The sequence below is a fragment of the Zonotrichia albicollis genome, chromosome 2, assembly GCF_047830755.1.
Source record: "Zonotrichia albicollis isolate bZonAlb1 chromosome 2, bZonAlb1.hap1, whole genome shotgun sequence".
Classification (NCBI taxonomy): Eukaryota; Metazoa; Chordata; class Aves; order Passeriformes; family Passerellidae; genus Zonotrichia; species Zonotrichia albicollis.
This window is the reverse complement of record NC_133820.1, coordinates 11,228,230-11,255,789: the sequence shown is the minus strand read 5'-3', so window position 1 is coordinate 11,255,789 and position 27,560 is coordinate 11,228,230. Positions and strand designations below refer to the sequence as shown.

The window sequence follows — 27,560 nt, the reverse complement described above, 5'->3', positions numbered from 1 at the left end:
TCGGCCGGCTCCTCATATTTTGCACCGCATAGCATGCCTCTAAAGCCCGCACCGGCACCACTGCAAAATCCGGCTGCGTGGTCATTGCCAAGCACCTCCTGCGAATCCGGGCCGGTGAGTTTTGCTCGCCAGGGAAAAGAGCCGGTGTTTGTGTTCATGGGCCCATAGCCCAGAGTGGTGTCCTGTCTGCTGAAATTCTATTTTGTGAAACATCCCTTCCACGTCCAAGCTGGCACCAGTGATAACTCAAGGTAATTTGGTGGTGACAAGTGCCCCTTGCAACTACCTTTTTGAACCCAGGCTAGTTAGTTTTCTTTGTCAGGGAAAAGGGCCAGCACCGGTGTTTAGAGGTCTATGGCCCAGAGCGGGCGGCCGCTTGCTGAAAATTGTGCATCGAGCCAGATGTCTCCCAGACACAAGCCGCCACCACTGTAAAGTCAGGTTGCTTTGTGAGTCTTAAGCACCTCCTGAAAACCTTCCCCAGGTGTCCCTTGTTGTTAAGCGTTTTTATTAACGGCAAAAAATCTGTTTTTTCATTGCTGGAGGGATTTAAATTGAGGAGAACCCTTTTTTTCCCAGTATTTTTGGAGAATAAATTATAGGGTAGAATTGATTTATTTGCCATTTTATCAGTTTCAGCAGAGATAACTGCCCCGCTTTCTGATTTTTACAGGTTCCCTGGAAGGAAGCTCTGTCTTTTTCAGCATTTTTAGAATTTAAATATTCATTGCTGGCCACTTTCTTCTGTGCCTTTGGCCCAGCTATCTTAGACAAGAGCGAGACTGGCGTGTATTTAACACGTAAGCCGCCGAGGAGGTTTTTTTCTCATTTTTCTTTCTAATGTAGATAGGCCTAATTAGCAGTCCCCATGAGACTTAGGCTATTCATGTCATTATCACTCTTCTTCATCCTACTTAGTCATACTTGATGTTCTACCTAGCAACCACCAAAGAATAATCATGTAAGGTATCAGCAAATTACCCAATTTATGCACCTATGTAACTTTAACACAAAGTTTTATGTCTTACCAGTTTTTTTTTCACCTGCTGCAAGTAGTCATTGAGGAAAAGGCAACCACTGTTGTTTCTCTGAAGAGTTTTCTTCTATAACAAGCCCGTTACTCCCCTTGAATCTGAGTAGAGGAGCCAAACTGCTGCATTTGCTCTGAGGGATTTTATACCCGGTGGGATTAGTCCCCTCCCTTTTCCCAGGCATCATGGGAATGAGAGGCGGGCACCATCAGGGGTATATTAACCCCAGCCTTGGCTGAGGGGCTTCATTCCCTCCCTGGGATGAGCTGGGGTAAGAGCTCTCTTGTCATTTCAGTGAAGAGGCTTTTTCAGCTCATCTCAGCTTGTTTCCAGCAAGCAGGTGTTCCTGGGCATTTAAAGCAACAGAGGCTTGGAAAATACTGCGAAGAAAACACTATGAAATACAGGGAGCATTTAAGTTTGTGATTTTGGGTTTTGTGTTTAGGGGTGGTGAAGCGCATTTGTGTTTTCTGGTTTTGTTCTCGTTATGGTTTTTTATTGTTTATTGGAGGAGTGCAGCTTTCAGAGATTCCAGGTGGTGTCAATTACATTACTTTTTTCAGCAGATTACTTCTGTGACAAGGGGCATCTTCCCAGTGTCCAAGAATATGTTTGAGATTAAGGCTTCAGGTGATGACTTGAGGATTGTGAGTAGGACAAGGGAGGGTGAGCAGGAATCCAGTTGGGAGTTCTTGAGGGGGGGGCTTGAAGGCAGCAGGGTGAGAAAGGGTGTTTATTTGAGGGCACCCCCACTACAGGTTTTTCAGAAACATAGCAGAGGCATTCTCATGTCTCCCTCACAAAGATCATCCACTGCACTCACAGGAATGCCATTTAATTTTGCTTTTTCCAAATCCAGGTGCCACTTGTAATAGAAGCCACAGCCTTGGAGTCAGGATGAACTTGGAGCCTGAAAGAGCCAGGCACACTCAGGAGAGCACAAGTAGTTCCCTTGCTGGGATTTGGCCCACCTAACTCTGTATTTATACTTTGGATTTGTTTTTTTTTCTTGTAGTTGACCGAAAGGCTATCAGGTCATCACAGGGCCATCCGAGGCAGACTCATTTCAGGTGCCACCTGGGTTCCCGTCACCGCTGATCATCCAAAAGATAAGTTGGGGGTCGCAGCTTGGAGATGGGAGGGTAGAAGATTGGGAGTTAATGGACAGATTTACAAGTTAGCTGAGGGCAAAGCAATCTTCTTCACAAGGGGGTTTTAGGACAGCTAGAGGAGGAGGCTCTACTTTTGATGGCAGCTTTCAGGCGGGCATTGCAGAACAGCTCTGGTTTGTGTCGTGTTGTCCGGTGTGCCGTTTTACCTAGTGTGTCTTTGGGGTCCCTTTTGCCTTCCCACCTCTAAGCCCTCACCACAAGCATCCTGTGTCGTGTTTAATGTTCCCCCCATTTTTCACGTTCTGTGTCACGGGTGTCTCCACACCTTGGTGCCAGAGCTGTTCTGCTCTGCCGCGTAGCCTGCTGCAATAGGACAAGCCTGGGGAGTTGAAATTTGTAATTTGGGTGTATTTGGGCTCTAGATGCTATTCCTAGATTGACATAAGGTGTTTGCAGATTCTGAGTTATCCTGGTGGCATCTGACATATGTTCTAACTTTCTTTCAGGTGCAGATGCGTTGCATCCATGGCAGAGGGTCAGAGTTAGCAGGTGCCGGGCCTTCCTAGGAGCACGGTGAGTAGCAGACTGGTGGGGTTTTGGCCGATGCGGTGCCAAGATCAGGCACTGATGTTTGGTTCTCTTTAATCTAGCTGTCTGAGAGACACCAGCCCGGTGACAGCAGGACCTTCCCAGCTGACGAGGTGGCCTTTCTTTGCACCTGGCACGGACCGGCATCGCCAGATGTCTGAGAGATAAGTAGAGGGCTATGACCCACAGAGGGGATGAAGGCAGGGTGCTGGTTTGGGAATTACTGGGAGGGGTTTTTGAGTCCAATTTGGTGGTGGGGGGGTGTCCATGAAGTGGCCCCTTAGGCCCCATAAAAGCCAAGTCTCACTTTTGATCTCAGTGCTGAGGTGTTCAGGGCAGAGCAGTCCCGGTGTGTCTGGTGTCACTTGTCTGCTGTGCATTATGTGTTGTTTGTGTATCTCCTGTCTTTTACCTTAGCACATTGAGGGGCCTGTCAGAAACCTTGGCATCATTGTTAGCATCTGTGATCTCTGCATTCCTTGGCCTGGCACCCAGGCCATAGAACTTTTGACTCGGGAGCTCAGGCAGGCATCAGACTCTCTTCTCTCTTTGGAAGCATCCAGTCAGATGTCTTGTCAGGTCTTGTTCTGAGCTGTACGGACAGCTGTGCCCCACCTGGATCCATTATGGTGGATTAGGGCTTGAAAGAATGTGAGGGCAGGCAGAGGATTCTGACCATAGGATTCCTAGGCATCCATCTTTGAATGATTGATTCCAAGAACAGTAGTTAGCATCTTCTTCCTCCAGTGTTCTCTGAGCCTCATCAGCTCACCGTCAGTTTGAACTCAGTCATCTCCTTTTGCGTTCTCTCAGTCCTTGCAGCCGTTTTCCTTGCCAAGAGATTTCTGTTCCTGTTGTGTCCCCGTTGTGTGTCCTGTCCTGTCTGTCCTGTGTCACGGGTGTCAGCACACATTTGTGCCGGGGCTGCTCTGCCCTGCCGCATAGCCTGGTGCGATAGGAGAGGGCCCGGGGACTTGGAATGTGTAATGTGGGGTGTAGTTGGCCTCCAGATGGGATTTGTAGATGGACACAGGACATCTGGAGCTCTTAAGTTGTCCTGCAACAGTGTGACTCTTGTCCTAACGTTTTTTTCAGATTCAGATGAATGAAATCTGGGCCAGAGGGCCCCATCCCGTGTGAGGGGATTCCCCCGAGCAGGTGAGGCCCCATTTGTCTGTGGAGCAGAAGTGTACATGGTGACTCTGTTAGAGCTCTGTTCTTTGTCTTTCTTTTTAGGAAGTGAATCTGGATAGCAGCAGTCAAGGTGAGCCGTGGAGAGAAGTGGTTGTTATTGCTCAGCTCTCAAGGAGAACAATTTTGTTCAGCAGCTTGATCATGTCACAAGAGGGATCTGCCCAGTGTCAAGGATGATGTTTGAGATTGAGGCTTCAGGTGAGTTGAGGATTGTGAGTGGGAGAGGGAGGGTGAGCAGGTATCCAGTTAGGAGTTCTTGGGAGGGGGTTTGCAGGCAGCAGGGTGAGAAAGGGTGTTTATTTGAGGCCCCCCCCCCCCACAAGGCAGTTCAGAAGCCTAGCAGAGGTATTCCCATGTCTTAGAGCACACAGAGTCATCCACTGCACTCACAGGAATGCCATTTAACTTCTCCTTTCTCTAACCCAGGTGCCACTCCCAATAAAAGCCGCAGCCATGGAATCAGGATGAGGCTGGAGCCTGAAGGAGCCAGGCACAGTCAGGAGAGGGCAAGAGGAATCAAGTGCAATGCTTTTCTCAAGGGCCTTTTGAGTGGATTATTTATTGCTGTTTCCTGTTCAAGTTTTTATGGGCAGGTCAAGTGCCAGAGTGCTGCTCTGCTCTGTCTGCCAAGAATGATAAAAGCTGGACTCCAGTGTGACAACAGGACCATATCTAATTATTAAAGCAAGCAGTGCATGGATTGCAGAGGGGTCTCCCCACTCACTCCTGATTTTACTAATTTAACAGACAAAATCTCCATTGAACAGTAATCAGTAGGACCAACAGCGATGCTTATTTGTACTGATTTTTTTTTTAAATTTCATTTTTCAGATTTTCTTTTTCCTTTCTTTTTAAAAAGGTAAATAAATACAAAAGAATGTATTCTGTCTTCCAATTTCATCACATAGTGGCAATGGGGACTAAAGACCTCTTTCACAGCCATGAGCGAGTCGCAGTCATGCTGCTCCACTTGAATCCCCCATGCTGTGCTGTCAGTGACCTTAGTGACGACCTGAAGTAATGGTTATACTTCTTTTTTTTTTTTTGTCCTTAGGAGTAACAATTCAGCCTCTGTATTCCAGGCATTAGTTCTGTGCTTCCAGTACTGAACAGAGACCGATCATTATACCAGTGAGCATTGTTACATCTTCTTACAGCCAGAGTTTCAATGCAAGTTCATTTGAAGACAGACACAACATGTACAACCCATGATTTACTTAAGGTGTCAATGGTAGGGGTAAATTTATTTACCTTCAGCACAGCAGTAAAGTGGATCTCTTGCTTCCCATTGTAATCAGTTCCACAATTGGGAGACTTTTGAAGACATTCACTTATTAAATCAGAGCTTTTTTGGAAGAACACCAACTACTCCAGACAAGATTCCCATACTGTATAATGAAAATTGTCATACACATTTACATTTGCAATGAATTAAAAAAAAAAAAAAAACCAAACCAAAACAAAAAAAACCAAAACAAGTGCAAATAAAACAGAAGCCATGGAAAACTTAAAAATACTTCAGCATCTCAAAGTTTTTCTAATATTGTCATCTCTTTCCACATCTGGATTTTCCATTAATTTTGTGCTTCTTTTGGAATCTCAGAAGAAAAGTAAGCTAAAATTGTGTATGTATGTATATGGTTTAAAACATCTAATCCTTCATGTTGGATGAAAGCAAGCTGAGCCTCTGCAGATGTTAATGAAGATTTAACTGGGAGGCAGGTGCATATAAATAAAAAGCATATGGAATGGGGCAGCAGTAAACACAATAACAGCTCAATGCAGATCTGGTCACAATAGCATTTAATCTTTTTTACACTCATACTCATTACACACCCAAAGAAATGAACTCAACCATTCAAGATTTAATACACATAATTTATATTTGTTGATCAAACCATGATCTAAAAATAGTGATAAAGAATATATTCTTTTTATCAAAATGGTGCCATTTATGTATAACTTTTTGGTTATTAAAAATGTGATGTACTAAAACTAAATTTGAAAGCAGGATAGGAAGAGACTACTCTTTCATGAAAGGCTACATTAGCTGACAAACAGAGAAGAAACTTTTTTCAGAAATACTTCAGTGGCTGCTATTAGGACATCAGAGGTTAAAAGTGTGAGTACTTTGTGGATCTGAAATATAAAATGCCATATTCAAAGTTACAGATAAGGGATCTGCACAGAAAAAAACCAGGATAGCAGCTGAGCCTGTTCCCTTGATGCTCTGTATCATTTTCAATTTATATTTCAAAAGCAAACTAAAAATAATAAGAATGTAAATGTTGTTGCTGCTCTGCAAAGGAATTCAGAAAAGTGAAGTAAGACTGCAATGTATATGTAATAAAAATCAAATATAAATCAGATCTTTGAATTTGAATTGGCAGACAAACAGTGCTGAGTTACTACTTGGCAATAACCACAACAACTAAAATTATGGTAGGTGTTTCCTCAGCAGAGAACATTCCTAAAACACTACCCTGGAAAATAGTAGTTTGCATATTGCAGAAATAAGTGGGTATTTTTTTCCAGAATGAAAAAATATTTTTGTGCTTTATTTCTCTAATATCTTCTTCATTAATAGTATTAACTCTGTGCTTTGACCAGGAAGGAAAATGCATGCTTCATCTTTATTGTCTTTAAAAATTTGAAACTATAAGTTAGAGTGAGTTGTTTTCTAGCTACTGCTATAAAATAAGCAAAAAAATCACACAACCAACTAGAAAAAAAACTTACCCAAGAGTCAAGAAAAGAGGAGAACTTGGCAAGAAGATTAGAAGCTGGCAAAGTTGAACTTGAGATCCTCCCTTTTTTTTTCTTATCTGCTAGGTGTTGACAAAATGTGCATGATGCCAGCGACCATGGAAAATGTTTTATATATTACAAGAGATGAAGGCCTCCAAATGGCAAAATGGGCTGATGGCTTTGTAGTCAGACAAAAGGCTATGTACTCTGGCATAGCAGAAGGCAGCTAGTTAAGAAAAATAAGGTAAAGAGGATTGGAGTGTTGGTATCCCACTTGATAGAGTACCATGACCACCAGCACTGCCTTGCTCAGGGCCAGCTGGGCCTGCAGTGAGACAGGAGTGCCACTGTGCATGGCCAGTCTAGAAGGGTGCCATTTATGGGGAAGATGAGTTAAAATCAGGCTGGTGACAGAAAACAGCTACCAGGGGAAGCAGGGGCATTGTGGGATTCTTTTCTGGGAGGCCTCTGCAGGACCACAGCTTGCTTAAAATCAACAGAATAAATACTGGCAGTACCTGAGAGCACTTTGTATTCCTGTACTGAGAGTAAACACCAGGCAGAGACAGACAAGAACTAAAAAGCAACTGGGCTAAACACCTTAAAGATGTCTCAGGTAGAACTCTCCATAAAGCCCAAGTAGCCCAAAGGCCACTGCCTTATCTACTGAAAACGTCTCTTCTCTTAATGTTGCACTTAAACAAAATAAGTAAATAAAGCCTACCATGTACTTCTGCTACAGAATTACTTTTTTAAACAGTTGATTAGTCAAGATAAACCTGAGATTCAAGCACCGAGACAGTTTTCATCTCAGAAGAAGTAGTTTGGTCTTAAAGGGCCAAACATCCTTGAGTTTAAGAGAACTACTGCTCTTCTTTACCCAATTACTGTATTTAATGACCAGTATAGCAATGAACTTATCTCAGAATTTATGGGAAAATAAGTATGTTTTCACCACCATGGTAGGCAGACTTCTTAAATGGTAAAAATCACTATGAGGAAATACACCCCCTTTATGGTAAGAAAACCTAAATCCCTAAAATTTAGGGTGACCTTGTAATTTGTACACTGTGCTTGCCTGCTATAATAAATTATAGAGCAGATAATGTGAGACAGCATTGCTTAATTTCATTTGCTGCCATCTTGGTCCAGAAATGTTTGATTTCAAAATATCCTTGTTTCCAATTCAAAGATGAAACATCTATGTGGACACAAAATAATTTCTAAAATTATTTTGAAGTGATAAAACATGATATTTGATTTTATTTGTCACAATAAATAGATCAAAAAAGACCAACTGAGCTACCTAATATGTCTCCCTGACCTTTTTGGTTCATTCCCTATATGCATTCAAAGTGATTTTTCCAGTCTAGTAAATAATGTCACCAGCAATATGAACTTTCACCACTTCTCTTGGAAAGTATGGCATGGTCTGATAAAACCTTTAATGGCAAGATAATTTATAGCAGACATCAGGAAAAGTAGATTTTATCTCAGAGTCATCTTATTGCACCTCACCCCCAGGTATTTATCTTCCTCCATAACACTTTCTATACTCAGAGATAGTGAGCATCATCTTGTCATGTTTAGGTAACCAAACTCCATTTTGGGGCCTGGATAAAAATCCATGTGGCTTGTAGTGGCTCCTACAGAAAGTGGAGAAAGCCATTCTGTCTAAGGGGCAGCAAACAACAGGCTGCTCCTGCTCTTCTGGAACACAGGTGCTGAAGTGTCTTTGAACAGTGGTGACATGAGTGTGCCTGGAGTGGATGCCCACTGAAGGCTGGATTGCAAGAGTTGATCCCTACACACATTCAGAGAAGCAGAACCTAGGTTTTACAAAAGGGTTTGTGTGTGAAACCTGCAAATTGCTGATGTGCCACTAACCAGTGTGCCAGTGAGTACATGGAGCCTGACTGGCACAGTTTTTTAAGCACAAGAAGACATTAAATACAACATGGGTAACTCCTTTTGTGTAGTGCATGCATAACCACGTGTGTAGGTATATTTCAGATGTTAATGCAACACAAACCTGAAAACAGAAACACATATTGCAATGCCAGCCAGCAGTGAACTGTGCAAAATAAGTGAAGTGAAGCAGTTCTGTGATGTGCCTGTGCACATGGCCACAGAGACTTTGTGGTTCTGCATTATAGAACCTGCCAAAAAATCTACCCCAATCAGGAAACTGTGTTCCAGAGTCTAGAAGACGATTTAGTATTTTAAAATACAAACTGTGTTTCCCAGCTCTTTCCAGTCACCAAGACAGTTTAGGCAGTTCTTGTTCCCCTAGTAGCTCAATGCACTGGGTGGGTATGTTTATTTGGATGGCTATGCTGCGAAACCAATCAAGTAATTGGAGTGGGTGAAAAAGAAAATCCAAAAAGATCTTTTTTCCTCTGCTTCATAGGTTACTTTTTCAGCCAGATCTGTTCTTTTGCTAAAGCCAGGAGACAGCAGCTACAATGAAAAAGCAGAGATGAGTTGCCAAAGCAAAGGCTGCTTAAGTGCTGCTGCTGTGTGTGTGTATCACAGTTGAAGATAAAAATATATGTATGCTGATATATATAATATATCTGTGTAGGTATGTGTGATATGCATATAAATATGTGTATATATATATATATATATTTATGTACAAATTTATACACAGTATAAAAAATTAAAATTATTCTAAACCAATTTCTCAGGTCCCCTAGTCTTAACATTTGCACTGTAACAGACATTTACCTCAATAGCAGCATTAGCTCTTCAGGCTCATCACCCCTTCCCACTGTTTTTCCTTATTCCCAATCATCACATTTTTTGAAGAAACTCGATATGTTTGCCATCAAACTTTACAAAGTTGTTGACGAAGTCTGGAGAGGAAACCAAAATAATTATACAGTGCTTTATCTGCATATTAAAAAGGTAAAACAAACAAACCCCACCCAAACGTTTTGCCTGTGAGAATAAGGAAAGTCTTAGATGGTTTCTATTCAGGTCAGCATGCTTACAAAATATCTGACAATGTCATCCTGACCTCTACTGGAAACCCTCAGCATTTGCAGGATTAAATTGTGGAACATCAGCAAATCCAGAACGAATAATTTAAAGATGTAACAAGCATTTCCCAGCATCTTTTCTACATTAATTACAAGACCCTACAGGTAATAATAGCAGAGAGCTGCAATGCTACCAGCAAGTAAAGAGGATGTAAAAACAAAGCCCTTTGTAATGTTCCAATAAGCTCACCTCTAGATATGGGTTATATCTTCCCCAATTATATATAGGGCTTAGCTGTTGCACTCACTTTTAATCTAATCATTTATTTGTATTCATTTTCGAATGTCCACCAAGGTAATGAAAAAGATATTCACAATAGGTACAAACATTCCCATCATATCATGAGTTCCTAAAGCCCTTAGTGTTTAGATTATTAATCTGAAGTTCAAAGTGGCGTTCAGAAATAGGCGAGAAACTTATCAACTGCTAAAATCTCAGGTATTTACAGAAAGAATGATTAACCCCTTCCAGGTTTGTACCAGAAATCACAAATGCTGCACAATTCCCTAATGACAAATCCTGAAAGAGGTTAGAAAACTTAGAGCCTGGAAACTGTAATTGAAATGTGTAGTTCTGCATTTCAGTGCAATCACATCATTTGCTAAAACATTAGGAGTGATATCAAACTTCCTGGAATGGTTGCATTTAGGCTTACTACTTTTCTCAACACATAAAAGCAATTTAAGCCTGTGAGAAGCTTGTGAAACTTTTCCAGTATTTCGAGCTATTTTGGTGTTTGCTAAAGCAATTGCTATAGGTGAGATATAGAATTGTTCTACTCTGCTTGTATCAGACACATAGAAAGCCAGGGCTCATCATCCCAGCTGGGGCTGCTCTTGCAAAATCAGTACACACCAGGTGAGGTCTCAGCTGGTGCAACCCATGGCAGCTCCAGGGACCCAGGAGGAGACAGAAATTCAAGGTACATGTAAGTCCTATCAGGAGCAGCTGAGGGAGCTGGGATTGTTCTGCCTGGAGGAGTCATCTCAGGGACCCCTTATAGCTCTCTACAAATACCTGAAAAGCAACTGTAGAGAGATGAGGGTCACTCTCTTCTCCCAGGCAACCAGTGACAGGGAAAGAGGACATGGCCTCAAGCTGCACCAGAGAAGGTTGAGGTTGGACACCAGGAGGAATTTCTTCCAACGGAAAGGACTGCTAGACATTGGAATGGGCTGCCCAGGGAGGTAGGGGAGTCATCCTTAATGGAGGTGTGCAAGAAATGACTGGACATAGCACCTGGTGCCATGGTCTGGTTGACAAGGTGGAGCTCAAAGGTTGAACCAAATGATCCTGGAGATCTTTCCCAACATAAATGATTCTGTGATTCTGTGACTGTGAGGAGCAGCAAAGGGAAGATCCTGTAGTAATGCACACACTGAGCAGCTGAAACCAGTCCCCAGCCACACAGGTGGTGTGTACTCTGCACACCCCCAATCAAAGCCACCTGAAGCCATCTGGACCATGCAACAACACAAAGTCAGGACATAGCACAGCAAATAGGGCTGTTAGAAAAACCAGGGTTTGGCCTGCTGCAGAAACCAAAGCTTTGGCAGAGAGCAAAAACCTTTCTGGTAGGAGCATTTGAACAAGAACAGCACTGAAACCAGCATTATTTTAACAGAATGGAATGACTGGGTGTAACCTGATATTTAAATGGAGCAAGCTCATATCAGTGCATACCCAAATGTTGCATATTGTCCCACAGAAAAATCTGGTACTTTGGAGGCTGAGCTGGGAGTGTGGGGGGGATCTCCTTCCTACCCTTACAACTTATGGAGCATCTCACATGCCAGCTTTCTTCTTACATAACATAAGGTGATAAATCTGCTTGACACAAATCAGTTATGGAAGAACACAAGCTTACTAAATGTATCTTCAAATCAAGGACAGGATTCTCCCTCAGTACTACATCAAAAGTTATATTTGAGCTCTAATAAGAAGAAGCCTTATTTATTGGTGGTTGGGGCATAGGGCCAAGAAATCTTCTGTGTTCCAAATCTGTAGCATACCAAATTCTTTACAGTTTTGAACGAGTCTGTGGCTCCAGTTCTCCATCACATAAATAGAGATTATAGTATTTGGTTACCTCAGTCTCAGAATAATATATATAGTCCTTTTGTTTTGTAGTTAACAAACTCCTACGCTACAAGTTCTGCCATTTAAATCTGTAAATTTTCAGATTTCATTGAAAAGAAAACATGGGGAAAGATGTGAAATAGAAAAATAAAGTGATTTTTACATTAGAAAAACACAACTTCAGGTCTGATGGGTTATATAAAAATATCCATAAGGGAGAGTCACAGAGATCCTTGTTTCGCCAACTGGCTTAGCAATAGGGGAAAACCAAACTCCCCAAATGACAGGAAACAAAGAAAGCTTTTCATTCTTAATTCTTTCTATGTCTGTTGGTTTCATACACAACAGATATTTCTTACAGAAAATTATGCCTTCAGAAACCCACAGAAATCCATGCCCAAGGATATGACTTGCTCCGCGTGCCTCTCCCCACCATGCTCCAGAGGGAGTGATTCCTGTGGGAGCCCACTGGGAAACAACAACAAAGCCAAATATTGGCCTTTGAGGGAAGAGCAGGCACACTGTGGCTCTCCATGGAGCCACACATCACTCCAGAGGGCACCATGGACAAGTATTAGTGCTGAGGGCAGGGAATAACCTGGGAGCAGCTCTGTGTGCTGCACCAAAGGCTCCAGGGCAGGCTCCCCATGTGCATCCATGGCCCCAGCACTGCCATTCCTGCCATGCCAGGCAAGAAGAGAGGCTTTCCACTTTCCACCCAATGTTAAATTCAAGGAGACTTAGAGACAAGCATGACTTTCCCAAATGACCTGCATGGTGATGCACTGAGGACAGAGCTGGAGATGGGGATCTGGAAGATCTGGGACGCAGGTCCGGTGTGAGCCAGCCACACAAGTTATGCTCAGGCACCAGATCCCAATGGAGTGGATTTAGCAGGTGCTAAATCCATATGACTTTAATAACAAGCACATTTGTAGTGGTGCCTTTCACACTTTGTTACTTGAAGCCAATCCACGAAGTCCCATGATTGACATTCTGGTATCTTCATAAAAGAGAGGGACCACCTCCCCTTTTGAATAATTTCAAAAATATACACACAATAAAATTTCACTGCAGAAAAGAGGAGAAAGGGAGGAAAAAACCTTTCAAGTCTCAGACCAATTTTGCACTATGTCTTGAACTGAAACAGTTTCTCCCCTGAAAATTTACAAATCCAGTGGAAATGTTTGATAAGGAGAAAGTGATAAGGAAGAGAAGTGATGGCCAAAGCTCACATTTGTAGATACAAGCTCAGGAGACTGACAGATATTGCTGAAACAGTCTCGATTTATAAACATGATGCAGCCAACTCACTGCATGTGGAGATTGTGGAGAAAAGTCTGAAGGACAGGTATTCCACAGGAGCAAAGAACAAAAGAGTGTACATACAACTGAAGAGAAGATTATTAGGAAGTAATGCCATTCTCTGACTACACACAACACAGTAAAATTCCTGCTACTAATTATGATATTGGCATGAAAGTTATTCCCACTATTGTGTCAAAAATGCATATTTAATGTGAAATACATTAATGCAAAGACTTTGGAGACCTAACAAACATTTCAAAGTCATGTCTTTTATTTCCAAGGCTAGGGTTATTTAAGGGTTTTGTTTGTTTTTTTTAACAGTAAGATCAGGGAAAGGTACAAATAAAGGTTCTAGGCCAGGATAGCTTAATGAGATAGTACTATTTATACTTTAAATACAAAAAACAAACAACTTTATAAAAGAGCAGTAGATAATATTTAAATGGGAAAAGTTTCTTTCAAGTTAAATCAGTAAGATCCAAAGCTGGAAGCCAAGCCACAATTCCTCATGCACCAGTTGCTTAAATAAGATGGGGGTTATTTCCTAGAATAGTCCTCTACCAGTAGGACTCCCAAACTTAAAAAATATTTTCCAAAAACCCACTGATCATGCCATAGATTTAAATTACATGGAAAACAAAGGGTACATAGAGATGCCTTGAACTACACACTGAAACTCAGTGAGGTTTTTCCCCACCTCTGCCAAAGATTTCTTGTTACCTTTTTAAAATCAAGAAGAAGCAGATTTCCCAATACCCAAAACTCAAACTCCTCAGCCAGCATCTTCATTTTTTTTCAGTAATTATGTGATAATTGAAATACAGAGAAGATATATATATAAGCAGCCTACTGCTATGGGGAAACTTAAGTATGAGTGTTCAGAATCTGAAATTGTAAAATTTTAATCAACTAAACTCCTTGTGTTGAGGCCATGAAAATCTCCTTCGTGTGTGGTTTTTATTTTTTTTTTTCTGAGTTTCATTCTACTCTCTCTGCAAAATAATACTACTTTTTTTTCATCTCAGAGTCTTGTGTAATGAGACTATAAAAACATCAAGTTTTGCCTCTTTCCACATAAAGTGAGTCAGCAGAACCATAATTGTGAGTGGAGTTTTCAAGCACAACTACAACAAAAATAACACTCAAGTCCTTTCTGTTTATTAATTGTTCTTATGGGTCTCTAGGAATGAAGGAATTAATATAAGGCATGTAGTAAACCAGAATGTTTTGACAGTGGTCACTGATAAACTCTTTCCATCTAAGCACAAAAGATGAATAATTTGTAACTGGCTACAGAATATATCTTTTAGACAATATGTCTATACATGGAACTGCCTTGCAGAGGGGACAAAAGGCTTTCTAAATATAGCTGAACTTGGATGTAGATGACAGGACAGAGCCTATGATAAGCTGTAAGAGCATTCAAGGTAAGCAGAAAATGGTCCTAAGAGCAAATCTGTGGGCATCACAACACTGTCAGTGCTAAAATTGTTTCAAGTGGACAGTCTTGCCTATTATTTCTACATAATGCTATTACACACATAACAGCCACCCTTTCCTGATGTATATTATATTTAAACATGTGCTACTGTATTTGCAGCATCTGCTTCCTCCTCAGGAGGAATTAGGATAGGTAGCTTCTAATGAAATTGACTAAAGGAAAATTATCCAACTTTTCTAATTTTTCCATAAAAATAATAAATAAAAAGAAAATCATATGCAAAATCATACTTGTACATAACACCAAGTTAAACAACTGTGGAAAAAAACAAAACAAACAAGCAAAAAACCAACAAAAAAGACCCAAAACCAGCTGCACCATTGCTAGATTCTCTATTCCTTTTTTTCCTGTTGAGTCAGCATCTCCCCTCACAACTTCCCACATAAAAGCTGTAGGATCATTTTTGCTGCATCATTATTCTTCTTCCTCTTGCTCTCCTACAACAAGGATCTCAAGGAAATATCAATCAAGATACCACCTTTCAAAATATATTTTCATGCCTGAATTTGCGTGTACTGTAATTACAGAAGTAGAGACCTGCCAAAAATGAATCCCAAATAAGTACACATAAATCCAAGTAGGGAAACCATCATCTTAAACTGCAATCCAGCTCTGGAAGAAAGCAATCTCTCCCAAGCCTTTTTGAACACTCAGGTGCGTGGGATTTTTTTTTTCAGACCATTCTGATCATCTTTCAGAAGTTCAGCATGCTTTGGCTCACAAGTGTTATCAAGTGGGACCTTAAGGCATTTTCAATGGGGTTGAAAGTACATGGGAAGCAAACAGATCAGAGAGCACTGTACAGAGAATGTTAAGGATAAATTGCATTCATGTCACAAAGCATTTTCACTTTTTCAAGGAATCCGAGCTGCAGGCATTTTGCTGTCACTAAAATAAAAGATTATTTCCTGAACATCACATTTGAAGAACAGGATGTTAAAAAAGCACATTACAAAACAGCATCAGCAGCCACTACAATTTTTTTCAAATCTGAGGGTGAGGGGCAATAGTATCTATTACAGATCACATAAACCATATGAAAAAAAAACCTCACAAAAAATCCATACAAAGAACCCTCTTTAAATTGTGTGAAGCTGCAGAAACAAGGGTAGGTTTGGTGAATTAAAAGTTGAGTTTTACCACTGTGCAGTTTGTGCTGGTCCCTCCTTTCCTACTTGCCCTTTCAGTTTCTGGACAACTGAGCAAGCTCATTTTATTTACAGTCTAAATTGTCCTCCTACTGAGAAGGACAATATTGCACTTCTCAGCAGAGCAAGATCAGTATATTATTTATAGTCCAATTTTAATTATTTAATTTTTCATAAACCACTGAGAAAAACACACTAACCAAAAATACAAGCAACTTAATTGTCCCAATTTCTCCTTGTGCACATTTGGGAGGGAAATTTCCTGGGGTCTACTGCCTGAGGAATACAAAAGTTAATGCTACTCCCCCAAAAGAAGAGCATGTGTGGAGGCTATCTGAAAAGTATGATGTTATATCACTATGATACACAGACTATGAAACTCAATGGTCTTTGAACTAGTAAAAACTAAAATTCACTTCATCCAGGTATCTCTAAAACTCATGCACCTACTTCTTAAACAGACAATAATTTTTTGTTTCAAAGGCAGAATTATGCAATCTTGTGGAGAGCCACCTTTTATGTAACTAAATCAAATTCTCAATCAATTGTCCACAAAAATAAATTAAGACCCCTTTTCCAAACTCTAGAAGAAGGATATTCATTTTCTTCTGTTCTATTTTTATGAGACGACACAGTGTCTTACTGTTTAGAAAAGAGGAGTAATACTAACCCTGTTTTACATATAATACATAGGCTTCAAAACAAATCTATTGAAGTTTCAACCAAAACGTTTGTCTCAATCTTTATGAAATAGAAATTTCAAAAAAATATTAGCTAAATACTGCTAAACAATATTTAAGAGAGCAAGCAGAGAAGCTTCCAGTAAATGATGCAAGCATCAAACAATTGACAAGTTTTTTTACATTTAAACCAGAATAACCTTCTCTTGCTTCTATGTCTCTGCTTCAGTTTAGTTTTAAAACTAAATGGATTATTTTAAATGACACTAAAACCCAACTGATTTATGAAACACTGTATAAACAACATCATCTTGAACAGGCCAGCACTAAAACATGTCATGGTGACTGGTTCCTGTCATTTACATTTTCTCCTTTGAGGGGAACAAAGATTTAGAGGGCTTCATTTGAGTGCTAACTTTGAATACAGAGACAAAGTGGCTTAAGTGCCTTGTCCTGAATGGATGAAAATTGAAACCCTTTCAACACAGCAAAGGCTTGCAGTACATACAACATTTACAATTACTAATGACCAATTATCTGCTAATTAAACATAAGTGGCATTGCACGCTAACCAATGGCTGCATTGGAGTACCACAACATTTCTTTTATTCTAAATGGTAATTACTGCAAAGATAAATGTAAGGCTGAGGAGGCAAAATTTGAATATTGGTGTGTAACTACTTACAGCTGAGTAACAGGAAGTGCTGAGACTGAAGGAAAAAACCCATCTCTCCAATCTTATGTCTCACCTGGAAATTAGATATTTTAATCAGAATTTCAAGAAAGTATCTATAGGCACTGGGGATCCAAAGCTGAAAAAGGAAAATTATGTCCAAAATTTTTCCCGAGTTTTTTTCTTGTGGCATGAAAATTTCTGGCTAATTTGTGCTTTTGATAGCTCATCTCTTATCTCTTGCTTTTTTCTTCTAATAAACTTGGAAATTTCCATGAAATTTATACTAAAACCAAGTTGCACCAGAGAGGGTGCAATAGATAGATTATACAGTTATTACAGAACTTTATAGGTTCTATAGTAAAGAGAAAGGTGGATTTAAAAATTCAAGGAAAGCTGTCAGATGCCTTGGCAAAGTTTTGCTGTGAAATTTGACATATATCTCAAAATATTTTGTCTTTGCAAGAAGTCAGCATTTCTCTATCCTAAAAAAGTACACTAAATGCAGGCAGTAGGAAGAGGGCTCAGGCACCTGTGCAGCCTTCCTTCCATTCTACATGATAGCACAGCACAGAAATGTTGTGCTCATGAAGGGATGGAATGGCAGGAGATGCCATCCAATCAGGAAGTCTGGACACAGGAGGCAAAATTTGGCATAAGGAAGAAGAGCGAATAAACTTTTTTATTCTTGCATAAAAATGGGAGTCCTTGATTAGAGAATGCCAAGAGAAATAATTATTCTAATCATTCTCCTGAGTGCTTCACATTGTAGTGAAGAAATAAATAAACATTTCTCTCATTTCAAAGATAACTTCCCCCCCCCCCCCTTGGTATAAAATTCCAAACCTTGATATAATATCCTGATCTTTCTCTCATAACAAGAGAGTTATTCTCAGAAGAAGAACGTTCTTCCTAAAGTTTTGGAGCTATTCATCTGTCTGAACTCTTCTCTTACCTAGCATCCCTCATATGAATTGTGAAAAGATCTCTCAGCCATATGCACAACTTCATACTTTGATGGAGCTTTAAATTCCTAATTTCTTCTACACAAGCGCAAATCACTTTAAAAATAAGCATTTTTGGCCAAAATCACATTAAAGCACAACATACTCAGCAGTTTCTCTCATAAGTGATGGAAAAGTTTATAAGAAAAGGTAGAGGGAGGGAGAAATTAATTAAAATAAAATCAGATAAAAGAAAGACATGAAAAAAAGCATAAGCAAAGGGAAGCCAAAGTTTTCTAGGGGCACAGGAACAGTAAGTGTGTATGTGTGTCTGTGTGAGTGCAAATAGCAGAAACTGTATAGGCAAAGAGTAATGTAAAAGAATAAAAAGTCAGTTTGTTTTGCTTGCAAAATATACACTGGTTTCATTCCAGAAATGATACTTCAGACTAATCAGTAACTCTGAGTTTTACATGCTGCTTGTTTGGGTTTTTTTTTTTTTTTATTTTCTCAGAGCACAAAAACAGATAAAATGCCAAAGAAGTTCTGATTCAAGTTGATATCCCAAGACCTTGTTGGTAGTCAGTACAGAGAATTCCTCTGTAGCATGGAAAAAGAAATATTTCTGCCTTTTTGTACCAAATCTGTTTTATGTCATGCTGTAGTTTAACTATTAACAGGACTCTGAGAGGATTAATGCAACAGTAAGTCTCCTAACTCAGAAAATACTCTATATTTTATACTGGGTTGCAACAAAACCATCTTCTGAAACAGATACTGACAGAGACTAATAGTAGATGCTGTAACTTAATCTCAGAACCCCAATGATGTCAAACCTCTTGAGCATCATATACAGTTTATGGTAGGGTATTATCACAATCCTTCAATGGAATTACAGTTTTGTAACTAATCTCTCCCTATCAGTTACACTGCACAGAAACTGTGAAGTCCAAATACAAAGAGGCCATAGGTGTGAATGATTGCACTTGAGTCTTTCCCCCAAACCATATTTCTAAGCCCCAGAGTGATAAATGGCACAGCAGTTATAAATGGGCCATAGGGTCAGTGGAACTAAAAGCTGAGAGTTCAAAGAAAAGTCACAATTCTTCAGAGTTCAGCAAAAGGCCAGAGACTGATGCTGCAATGCTCAATGATGAATGGCCAGGGTTGTTATGCTCCAATTAGAGAAGATAGGAGATTGGCAAACAACCATGGCAATGGGAACACTACAGCCTCAGACCATCCATATCACCTTGCAGGTCTCTAAGTGTTATGGCTTTCCTGTTTTAGTCTAAAATTCTTCATTGACAGAAGCTTAAAAGTCACAAATAAACCAGCCACAAGACAGAAATTAACTACACAAAATTAGCATAAATTGATCACATCTACACAAGTTCACAAAACAACTCTGAAGTGGGAGGAGAGGGACTTTGTCATGAACAAGAATTATCACAGGAGACTGAAGGCCAAATCTACTGACAATTTAGGTACCTAAAGGGAGAAAAAAAAATCAGGAACTAGAATTGAGGCATACATGAGTTCAAAAGGTTGATTCAGGAATAAACCTGAACAGACACCTGAATCTCTACCTGTGCCTCTCAGAGACGTGGAGGCCAACAACATCCTTCTTTTGTGGAAAAGGAATCATATTTAAACCATTTTCTTAGGCACTGAAACTACTGGATTCCAGACACATGCACATTTTACAATACACTCTTACAATCCAAGTGAACATCCTTCCCACCAGGAGTGTTTTCCATCCTGCACTAGTGTGCAGTTGGGAGATGAAAACTGGTGGATCTGTAAGGATTGCTGGCAGGAAGACCTGGCCTTTGGCCATTCCTGTGCAGGAAGGAAAGATAATTAAAGTCATTTAAACTCCAATATTACTTCTACTTTTTAGACAACAGATTAATGTATAAATAGTAACCATTGAAGTGAGGCCTGGAACAAATCTCCTTCCTGCTAGATAAGATTCAGATTCCAGATAGGCTAGGTTGGAAAAATCTCCAGGCATCTCTAAAAAAGATTTCCTAAAGAGACTTTCCAAGTGTTTGTTCATTGCTGAAAGCACCAGAATCCCAGAATATTCTTACCATGATCTTTCATGGTTGAATTTTAAGGACCATGATCTAAAACTGGATCACAAAAGTGATCACGCAGTGATATACAGAAAGACTTGCTATTATACATTTATGAAATCATCAATATACAGAAGGATTTGCATTAGGAATTAAATTACATGCATTCTCCACATCCTGTTCTCCAAAAAAAAAAAAAACACAAATTAATCTTTGCTTAATACTTTTCATTGCATCTCTGCAATAACAACAACAACAAATAGTTTTATATTGAATATTTTTACATAAAATCTCAAACAGTAATGAACAAAAAATAGATACCTATTTGTCAGAAGATTCTTAGAGACAGCACATGAGGAAATTTTGCATGAAACAGCTATTCAGGCTGCCTGAAAGTACTCTCCAGAGATGTGTATCAGTGCCTACAATGAAATCACATAAACAGAATAATTGGTCATCCTCACTTTTGTATTATTGTCTTACACAATGGATTAAATGTCCTACTAATGCTAAATCAATTCACCTATAAATGAATAATCAGGCCCTATGATGTATAAGAATTTACCCACCTTTAAACGCTAGAGTTGCAACAGGAATAGGAAACACTGTTCACAATATCCAGAACACTTCTTAACATTTTTTTAAATATGTCTCTTTGATTTCCCCTATCAAATCACTCGTTACCATGGGACTTCACCCTTGTTTTCAGAACTTAACTAAAATTAGTACAAATGTTCTTAAGTAAAACATTCATAAGGGAGGAAATGGGAAAATTAATTCCCCATCTCATTTGTATATACAGACTGAACAGACTTTCTTTATGTGCTCATATAACATTTGCTAAATGAGAGTTGACTCCCTCACCACAAATACTCAATGTGCAGCTATTTGGTTTTTCACTGCAGAGTCATTACCCCGGTTCATAAAGTGCCTGAACCACAAAATGTTGAAGGTTAGGAAAATATTCCTGTGAAGTTTTACTGTTTGCTGATAAGTTACACCTTCTTCCTTCAGCAGCCAGTGCTGGTAACTGCCAGGGATGGAGCACTGGGCGCTGGGCTCCCAGGAACCTTGGACTGGTTATAGCCCTGCAATCTCACACACACTGCACGTGCAGTTAACACTGCTGCCTTTACTTGCATATGTCAGAAAACTGCATTTACTGCACCAAGTCTTTTTTTCAATTTGTTCTGGAATACATGCTTACCTGAGTGCAAGAAATTTGTCTTCGTCTAACTTTTGACATTTAATAATATTTAGAGATAATTTTCAAAATAGGCCTTCCTCAGAAAGATAGAAAACCCAACAGATCTATAAATTCTCTGCAACTTAAAGTGCAATAATATAATTTAATTTTATTGAAATCACTGAAGCAGGCCTGAACACACAGCATGGGCAAATCTTGATCAGTGTGACTTCATAGTTTGGGTGGGAAGGGACCTGAAAGCTCATCTTGTTCCAAAACCCCTGCTAGGGAGAGGGAACACCTGTCACTAGACCAGAACCCCAGGCTCAGAGACCCATCCAACCTGGCCTTGAACACTTCCAGGGATGGGACATCCAAAAGTCCCCTGGACAACCTGTTCCAGTGCCTCACACAGCAAAGAATTATTTCCTAATATCTGGTCTAAACCTACTTTCTATCAGTTTAAAGCCATTCCCCCTTTGTGCAGTCACTACATATCCTTGTAAGTAGTCCTCATGCATTGTGTAGGCTCCCTTTAGGCAACACAAGTCTGAAATTAGATCACCTCAGAGCCTTCCCAGGTTGAACAATCCCAATTCACTCAGCATTTCTGCAGAGGAGAGGTGCTGCATTCCTCTGACCAACTTGGTGCCCTTGACAGCAGTAGCACAGGCAGGGCAGACAAGGAGGCATGGAGCTGGTGGCAGCTGTTTGATTGGAGGCCTGGAGTGGACAGTGAGGGAATAAAGCCAGGAGGATGCAAAGAGGAGAGAGATGCAATGAAGAGAACAACGCTAAAGTAACATGGATGTGTTGCTACATATTGATCTCTAGGAAGACAGTGGTTCCCACTTACTGAAATAAGAATCAGTTCACAGAAGTCCACTAACATGCAGTCATCCTCTACTTGGCCAGCCAATTTGTGGTTCACTTAGTGGGGACGACCTTTATTTTAGGCAGGAATTTTTACTTCACTGTATGTGGGGTAATATTTAATTTATCTATTCTTCTTTGCCTTCTTTAGCACTTCCTTCCTTTTCCAGTTCCCTCCTTACCTCCATACCTTTGAGGGCAAAGCTGGGATCTCACAGACAGCCTAACACCCTCCACAACCCTGACTCACTCCTAGCAGGTGATGGCAGCAATGCCAGGCAGTTAGCAGGCATTCAGCAAGAGCAAGGAGGGAGGTAAGAGAAGGTCGTGTGGTCACCTGCCCTTTTCACCCTGTCAGAAATACCCATGTGGTGTGCTTACAGACTGCCCTACAGACCAACAGAGAAATCCTGTGGCAGATCAACAGTTGAACAACAAGAGTCTCATCAGGACAGAAATCAAGGAGTTGCGAATATTTCTATTCACTCATAATTATGGCCCCAGATTCAGAACACCCTGGTTCTCAGGGCTCATCTGGCCTACTAAGATAGAAGAACAGAGACACATCTGATTTCCTAAGAGTGTGATTTTACATGACAGAGAAACATTGTGCTCAAGCTGTTCCAAAAGGGAATTCTTCTCAGTGATTCAGAAGGAGGTTTTGAACTCTGCTCTCCAAGATCCCAAAGCTGTAACCTGATCCCCAGTTATTTTGGAGAAGGTACCTCTGGCTCTGCTGGAGCTATCCCACTTTGTATAAAGAGTGCAAGAAGACTCTGCCTGGATAAATGGTGGCTGGGGAGCCTCTCCATTCATGCAGGCAAGGCAGAAACCTCAACATGAACCTCAGCTTCCTGGTGGGAGATTTCACAATGGTGTTACTTGCTGCCTGACAGCCCAACCTTTCTCTCTTCTCCTCTTCCACTCACCCAAAGGGTGGTCAGGAATATTTCTTATAAATCAGATCAGGTTTCTTTAACTAAAAAAATTCCCATCAGCTCCACTTGTACAAGGCAGAGCTGTGCAGGCATCCTGACAATTCCTACCTGGAAGCAGGCTGCTGAAATGAAAGCTAGAATTCAGCTTACAGAGGGTCTGGCTTCTCTCTGACAATTTCAACCTCTGAGACAAAATGAGTAATTTTGAGAGCAAAGATCAAACTCACTTCAAAGTCTGGACATCAGAAACTGGCAATTGTTGCAAGGCAAACACTGAACTTTGAAGTCCTTCTCTTTCATTTAGCACAGCAAAAAGTCCTTGCCACTCACACTTAAACCACAGTGACTTCCCTCCAAAGTGCACATTGCACTGAAGCTCTCCTGCAAAGGACTCTGAACTCGTATCTCCCATTTTGAGAACACTGCTTGAAAAAATACAATTTGGCACTTCAAAAGAGACATTTGACTTCTCCTTGTCTCAAATGATTGCCCCTTATAGCCCTTGAGCAATTGCAGCTTTGGGAGCATTTCAAAGATAAATGCTCTAGCATTTGGTATCAGAGAAAGTAGTTTGAGCTACTGTAATCCCCATTATCATATGCTTTAAAAATGTACTATTGCTTAGTGAGACACAGCTTTTCTCAGTCCTATTTTTAAGCTGTGGTACCTAACAAGCCTGATTTTTAAGATGAAGAAAAGGTAGTTTAATGTATTTCTTTTCATTAAATCTGAAGAAAATAATAGCTGCATCCATTTGGGGTAGATATAGATAAAAAAAAACATCATTAAGTTCCTAAAGCTTGTGTTAAAATGCAATCTGTTATCCTTAAGAAAACAATCATTATCTTCCATCTCTATGAAATATGTGTGCACACTCATACATATGTATGCCAATGCACAAAAACACAGGTTTTTATTTTTTAAATTTAAGTGACAGCATATGAAAACAAACACACTTTGATGTACACACTTATGCTCCAAAATCATTTACCATACTTGAAGGGCCAAAAACCCCAACAACAAGAATAAAATCCCATCCCCAAACTGAAAGTTACCAATATTTCTCTGCATTTCATTTAAAACACTTCATTATCTATTTGCTTTCTGTTATATTCTTAAATATGCTCCATCTGACTTAAAACCTTACAGCAAGGTTACCAGGAGGAACAGAATCAGGTCAGCACATTAAACTAGATTTTTCTTTTACAACAGCTTCCAGGCAAATCTTCAGATTTTCCATGTTATTTACAAGGACATTAAGAAGGTCTTGTGCTTTCTACCTCAGTGATTTATTCTTCCCATATGCAGATGTGGTAATTCTTTAAAAGCTAGTTAATTAAAAGTTCTAGCAATAACAGTAGGATCTTGACAGACTAACTTTGATTTACCAACCTTATAAAAAGTCTGTTCTTACCTTTCAGAATCTGACTTTACCAGGGGATGCGCTAAATGAGAATAATAATTCTTAAAATAAATTAGCTAAAAAAGTTAGTGTCTTACACCCCAAGTGGCTGCAAATACAGTAAGTGCTTTCACATAAGGATTTGACAATTTGTTATAAAATATTTATGAAAACTATTTGTAATATCAGGAGAATCAGAAGTTAAGCTATTATTAGAAATGACTTGGTGATAAGACCTGCTCTTAAACAGACACCTACTGCTTTTGTCAAATACAATTTGCATAGCAGCAGTACACTCCCACACAGTTTTGTAAGAGATAAGGGAAAACAAAATCTTCCTTCAGATAAGCTTTTTTTTTAAACTAGTATCTATTTTGTAGACTATGCAGGCTCTCTTCATAACCTTGTATCACAGAACATCTGGAACCACATGTGTTTTCTTGACTTCCTTCATGCTGGATTTGAATATTTTTATTTTAAATGATACGCAGTACATGATATACATATGTAACACAATATTACCACTAGAAAAATTGTCAGAAACTATCTCCTGTGTATCCTGCCTCCCCTTTCCAATCTTCTTCCCCACATCCCCTCTGCTGCAAAAGAATGATTCACCAAGATTATTAAATGTCTATTAGATGTAGTTCTGTAGTGTGAACCACGATGCCCCTCTTGCAGAGTTGTAGGTTGGTTGTAAGAAAGTTTTCAATAATTACTGGAGGATTTGTATCATAACTAAATGATAAATTAATCTGGAGTTATCCATTCTCATTCAGTTTATTGATAGAGGCAATAGTGTTACAGCTTTAGATAGTGAATTCACAGGAGAATTAATTGCTTGCAGAAGATTTTAGACAAGAAGAATTCTCCTAGAAAAATACATCTGGGTAATATCAGATTTCCATGAGAAGAAGAGCAAGTGGCAAATGCACCAATGTGTTCTGAAAGATATTTAGGTAGATGCATCTTCTTCAGGAGGTTATTTCCTGAGAGTGTGATATTTCTGAATTTATATATTCCATCAGGCCCAGCAAAAATTTCAAACCTTATCTACATTGTAACAGCCTTTGCAATCAAGGAGCATGTTCTATAGCAAAGATGCTAATATTTGTTTCCTTAAATGCAAATTGGAAATCTGCAATTTTTCACATCAGATAATGGAACACCACCAGTCAGTCATACATACAATCAAATTTTAACTATCAGATTTATCACCAGACTGGCAATAACCAGAATACAAGTACTGGGGTCCTGCAATTAATGATGAGATATAAATCCCACCACTCTTGCTGCTACCTAAACATGCTCAGCAACTTCCATGACTGGATACTAACCACAAAACCAAACTGGGGCAGAGTCTTCCCTAGGCTGCTTTTGTTTAATTTTAGGAAAAATAATATTCTTCAGTTACTTCAAGTTATATAGCTCAAAAAAAAAAAAAAAATTAACATTCTTCCTACAAAACTTAATAGTACATTTATATCAAAGACACCATTAGCTTGTCTGGAAAATCCCTTAGGAAAAGTCTTACCTTACGTGGAGGAGACAAATTAAACCCAAGTTTGCAGTTCGAGACTTCCTTTTTTCTTCTAAAGATGAATTTATCTCTTTTCAGTTCAGTACATCTGTGCTCTCTTCTGACCCAATTTTGTCTGTGATATATGCCAGAGTTTCAGAGGAGTCACTTGAGCTCCTGTAAGAAAAGAAATGAAGTAAAAAATGAATGCTCTCAACATTCCTGCTCTGACAGATTGCTTGACAGGCCACTAAAAGCCTTGCAAGGCTATAGGTGAGGTAAAGCCTCAGAGTTGCCATTCTCTTAAACAAAATTGCATTTTGGCTTTCTGCTAATTATGCTGTACTAAAATAACAAAGTTAAAGCTCATGCAGATTAAGCAGGTCTACAATTTGTACAGGCCTGACACAGGCTATTTTATAAGATTCATTCCCAGGGTATTGCATGACCAGGAGACATTAAAATAAAATTTCAGTCTTAGTTTAGACAGGAGAAAGAAAAAAAAAAAAAAGCTTTCTACTGAGAGGTACCGCAAAGCACAGCTGGCACAGAAGTTTCTCAGTTTCATTACTTTCTGTTCCTCCCCTATCCAAGCACCTTGCTGGGACTGATTCAATGTAAATGCTCCAAAGTAGCTTTAATTTCCCAAAAATCATGCAGGTATATTCTGAAGTCTCAATTTGTTGAACAGACAAATGTTTTGTTATGTAGGATCAAGGAATGCCCAGTTCCTTCTTCTATTAGCAAAAAAATTCCACAAGATACTTTACCTGAATCATATGAGAACAAAAACTGGCTGGTTTTGCTGCTAATGAACGCTTGCTTCATATCAGATGAGCAAGAAAATATATTTATCAGAAGAGCAAGATTTCCTTTATTAAAACTGCTTCATTTTTTCTTAGTGTCTCCTCAGTCCTCTGGGGAAAAAAAAACCCAAAAAAAAAAAAAAAAACCCAAAAAAACCAAAACCAAACCCACAACCCAAAACCACGACAAATCCTTTTTAAGGAATAAGATTATCAGATCTTTGAACTAGTACTAAAACACAGTATTGTAGACATACTAGGAGTACAGTGTTTCCCAAGCCTGTGTAATAAAATTCATCAATGTCTTTAAACAATTGACTGAGGCTCTGAAAAGCCAATGTTTAAAAGTACTATTCAAGCCTGACTTTCCCAAGTGAACAGTTTAAAAAAAATACCAGTATTTAAAATAGTACAGCCAGACTTCTCTGCACTCCATTATCGTTAGCAGATGAGTACATTCACATGAACACCATAAAATAGCACACCCACACTGTTTAGATATTATCAAATCTTGCAGATCTCCATAAGAGGAACAAATTCATGAAAGCATTTGTAGATTACATTCTAGCTTTTAAAGGAAGAACAGAGAGTTTTCATGCATGCTATCGCTTAAACAACTCCTAGAAAACATTTGGATTTTTAAAGGTTTAAGGAAATTTAGTGTTATTCCCCAATGTCAATGATGCTAAGGTGTTTACTGAAGT

At 39.5% G+C, this 27,560-nt stretch overlaps 2 long non-coding RNA genes across 3 annotated transcripts; one reads left to right on the top strand and one right to left on the bottom strand.

The window, feature by feature from the left end:
* The first annotated feature begins 1,690 nt into the window (after positions 1–1,690).
* LOC141727111 (uncharacterized) lies at positions 1,691–4,850 on the top strand. The gene is made up of 4 exons (XR_012578163.1): positions 1,691–2,716; positions 2,794–3,889; positions 3,968–4,123; positions 4,352–4,850. It is a non-coding gene; the product is annotated as an uncharacterized LOC141727111 (long non-coding RNA).
* On the bottom strand, positions 4,593–26,465 carry LOC113459547 (uncharacterized). 2 transcript variants are annotated; one of them, XR_012578165.1, is made up of 5 exons: positions 26,066–26,465; positions 20,454–20,554; positions 17,120–17,183; positions 9,404–9,531; positions 4,593–5,313 (listed from the first exon to the last, which is right to left on the bottom strand). It is a non-coding gene; the product is annotated as an uncharacterized LOC113459547 (long non-coding RNA). The 2 variants fall into 2 exon arrangements; XR_012578166.1 differs by lacking the exon at positions 4,593–5,313 and adding an exon at positions 6,492–6,899.
* Between the last annotated feature and the right edge of the window lie 1,095 nt (positions 26,466–27,560).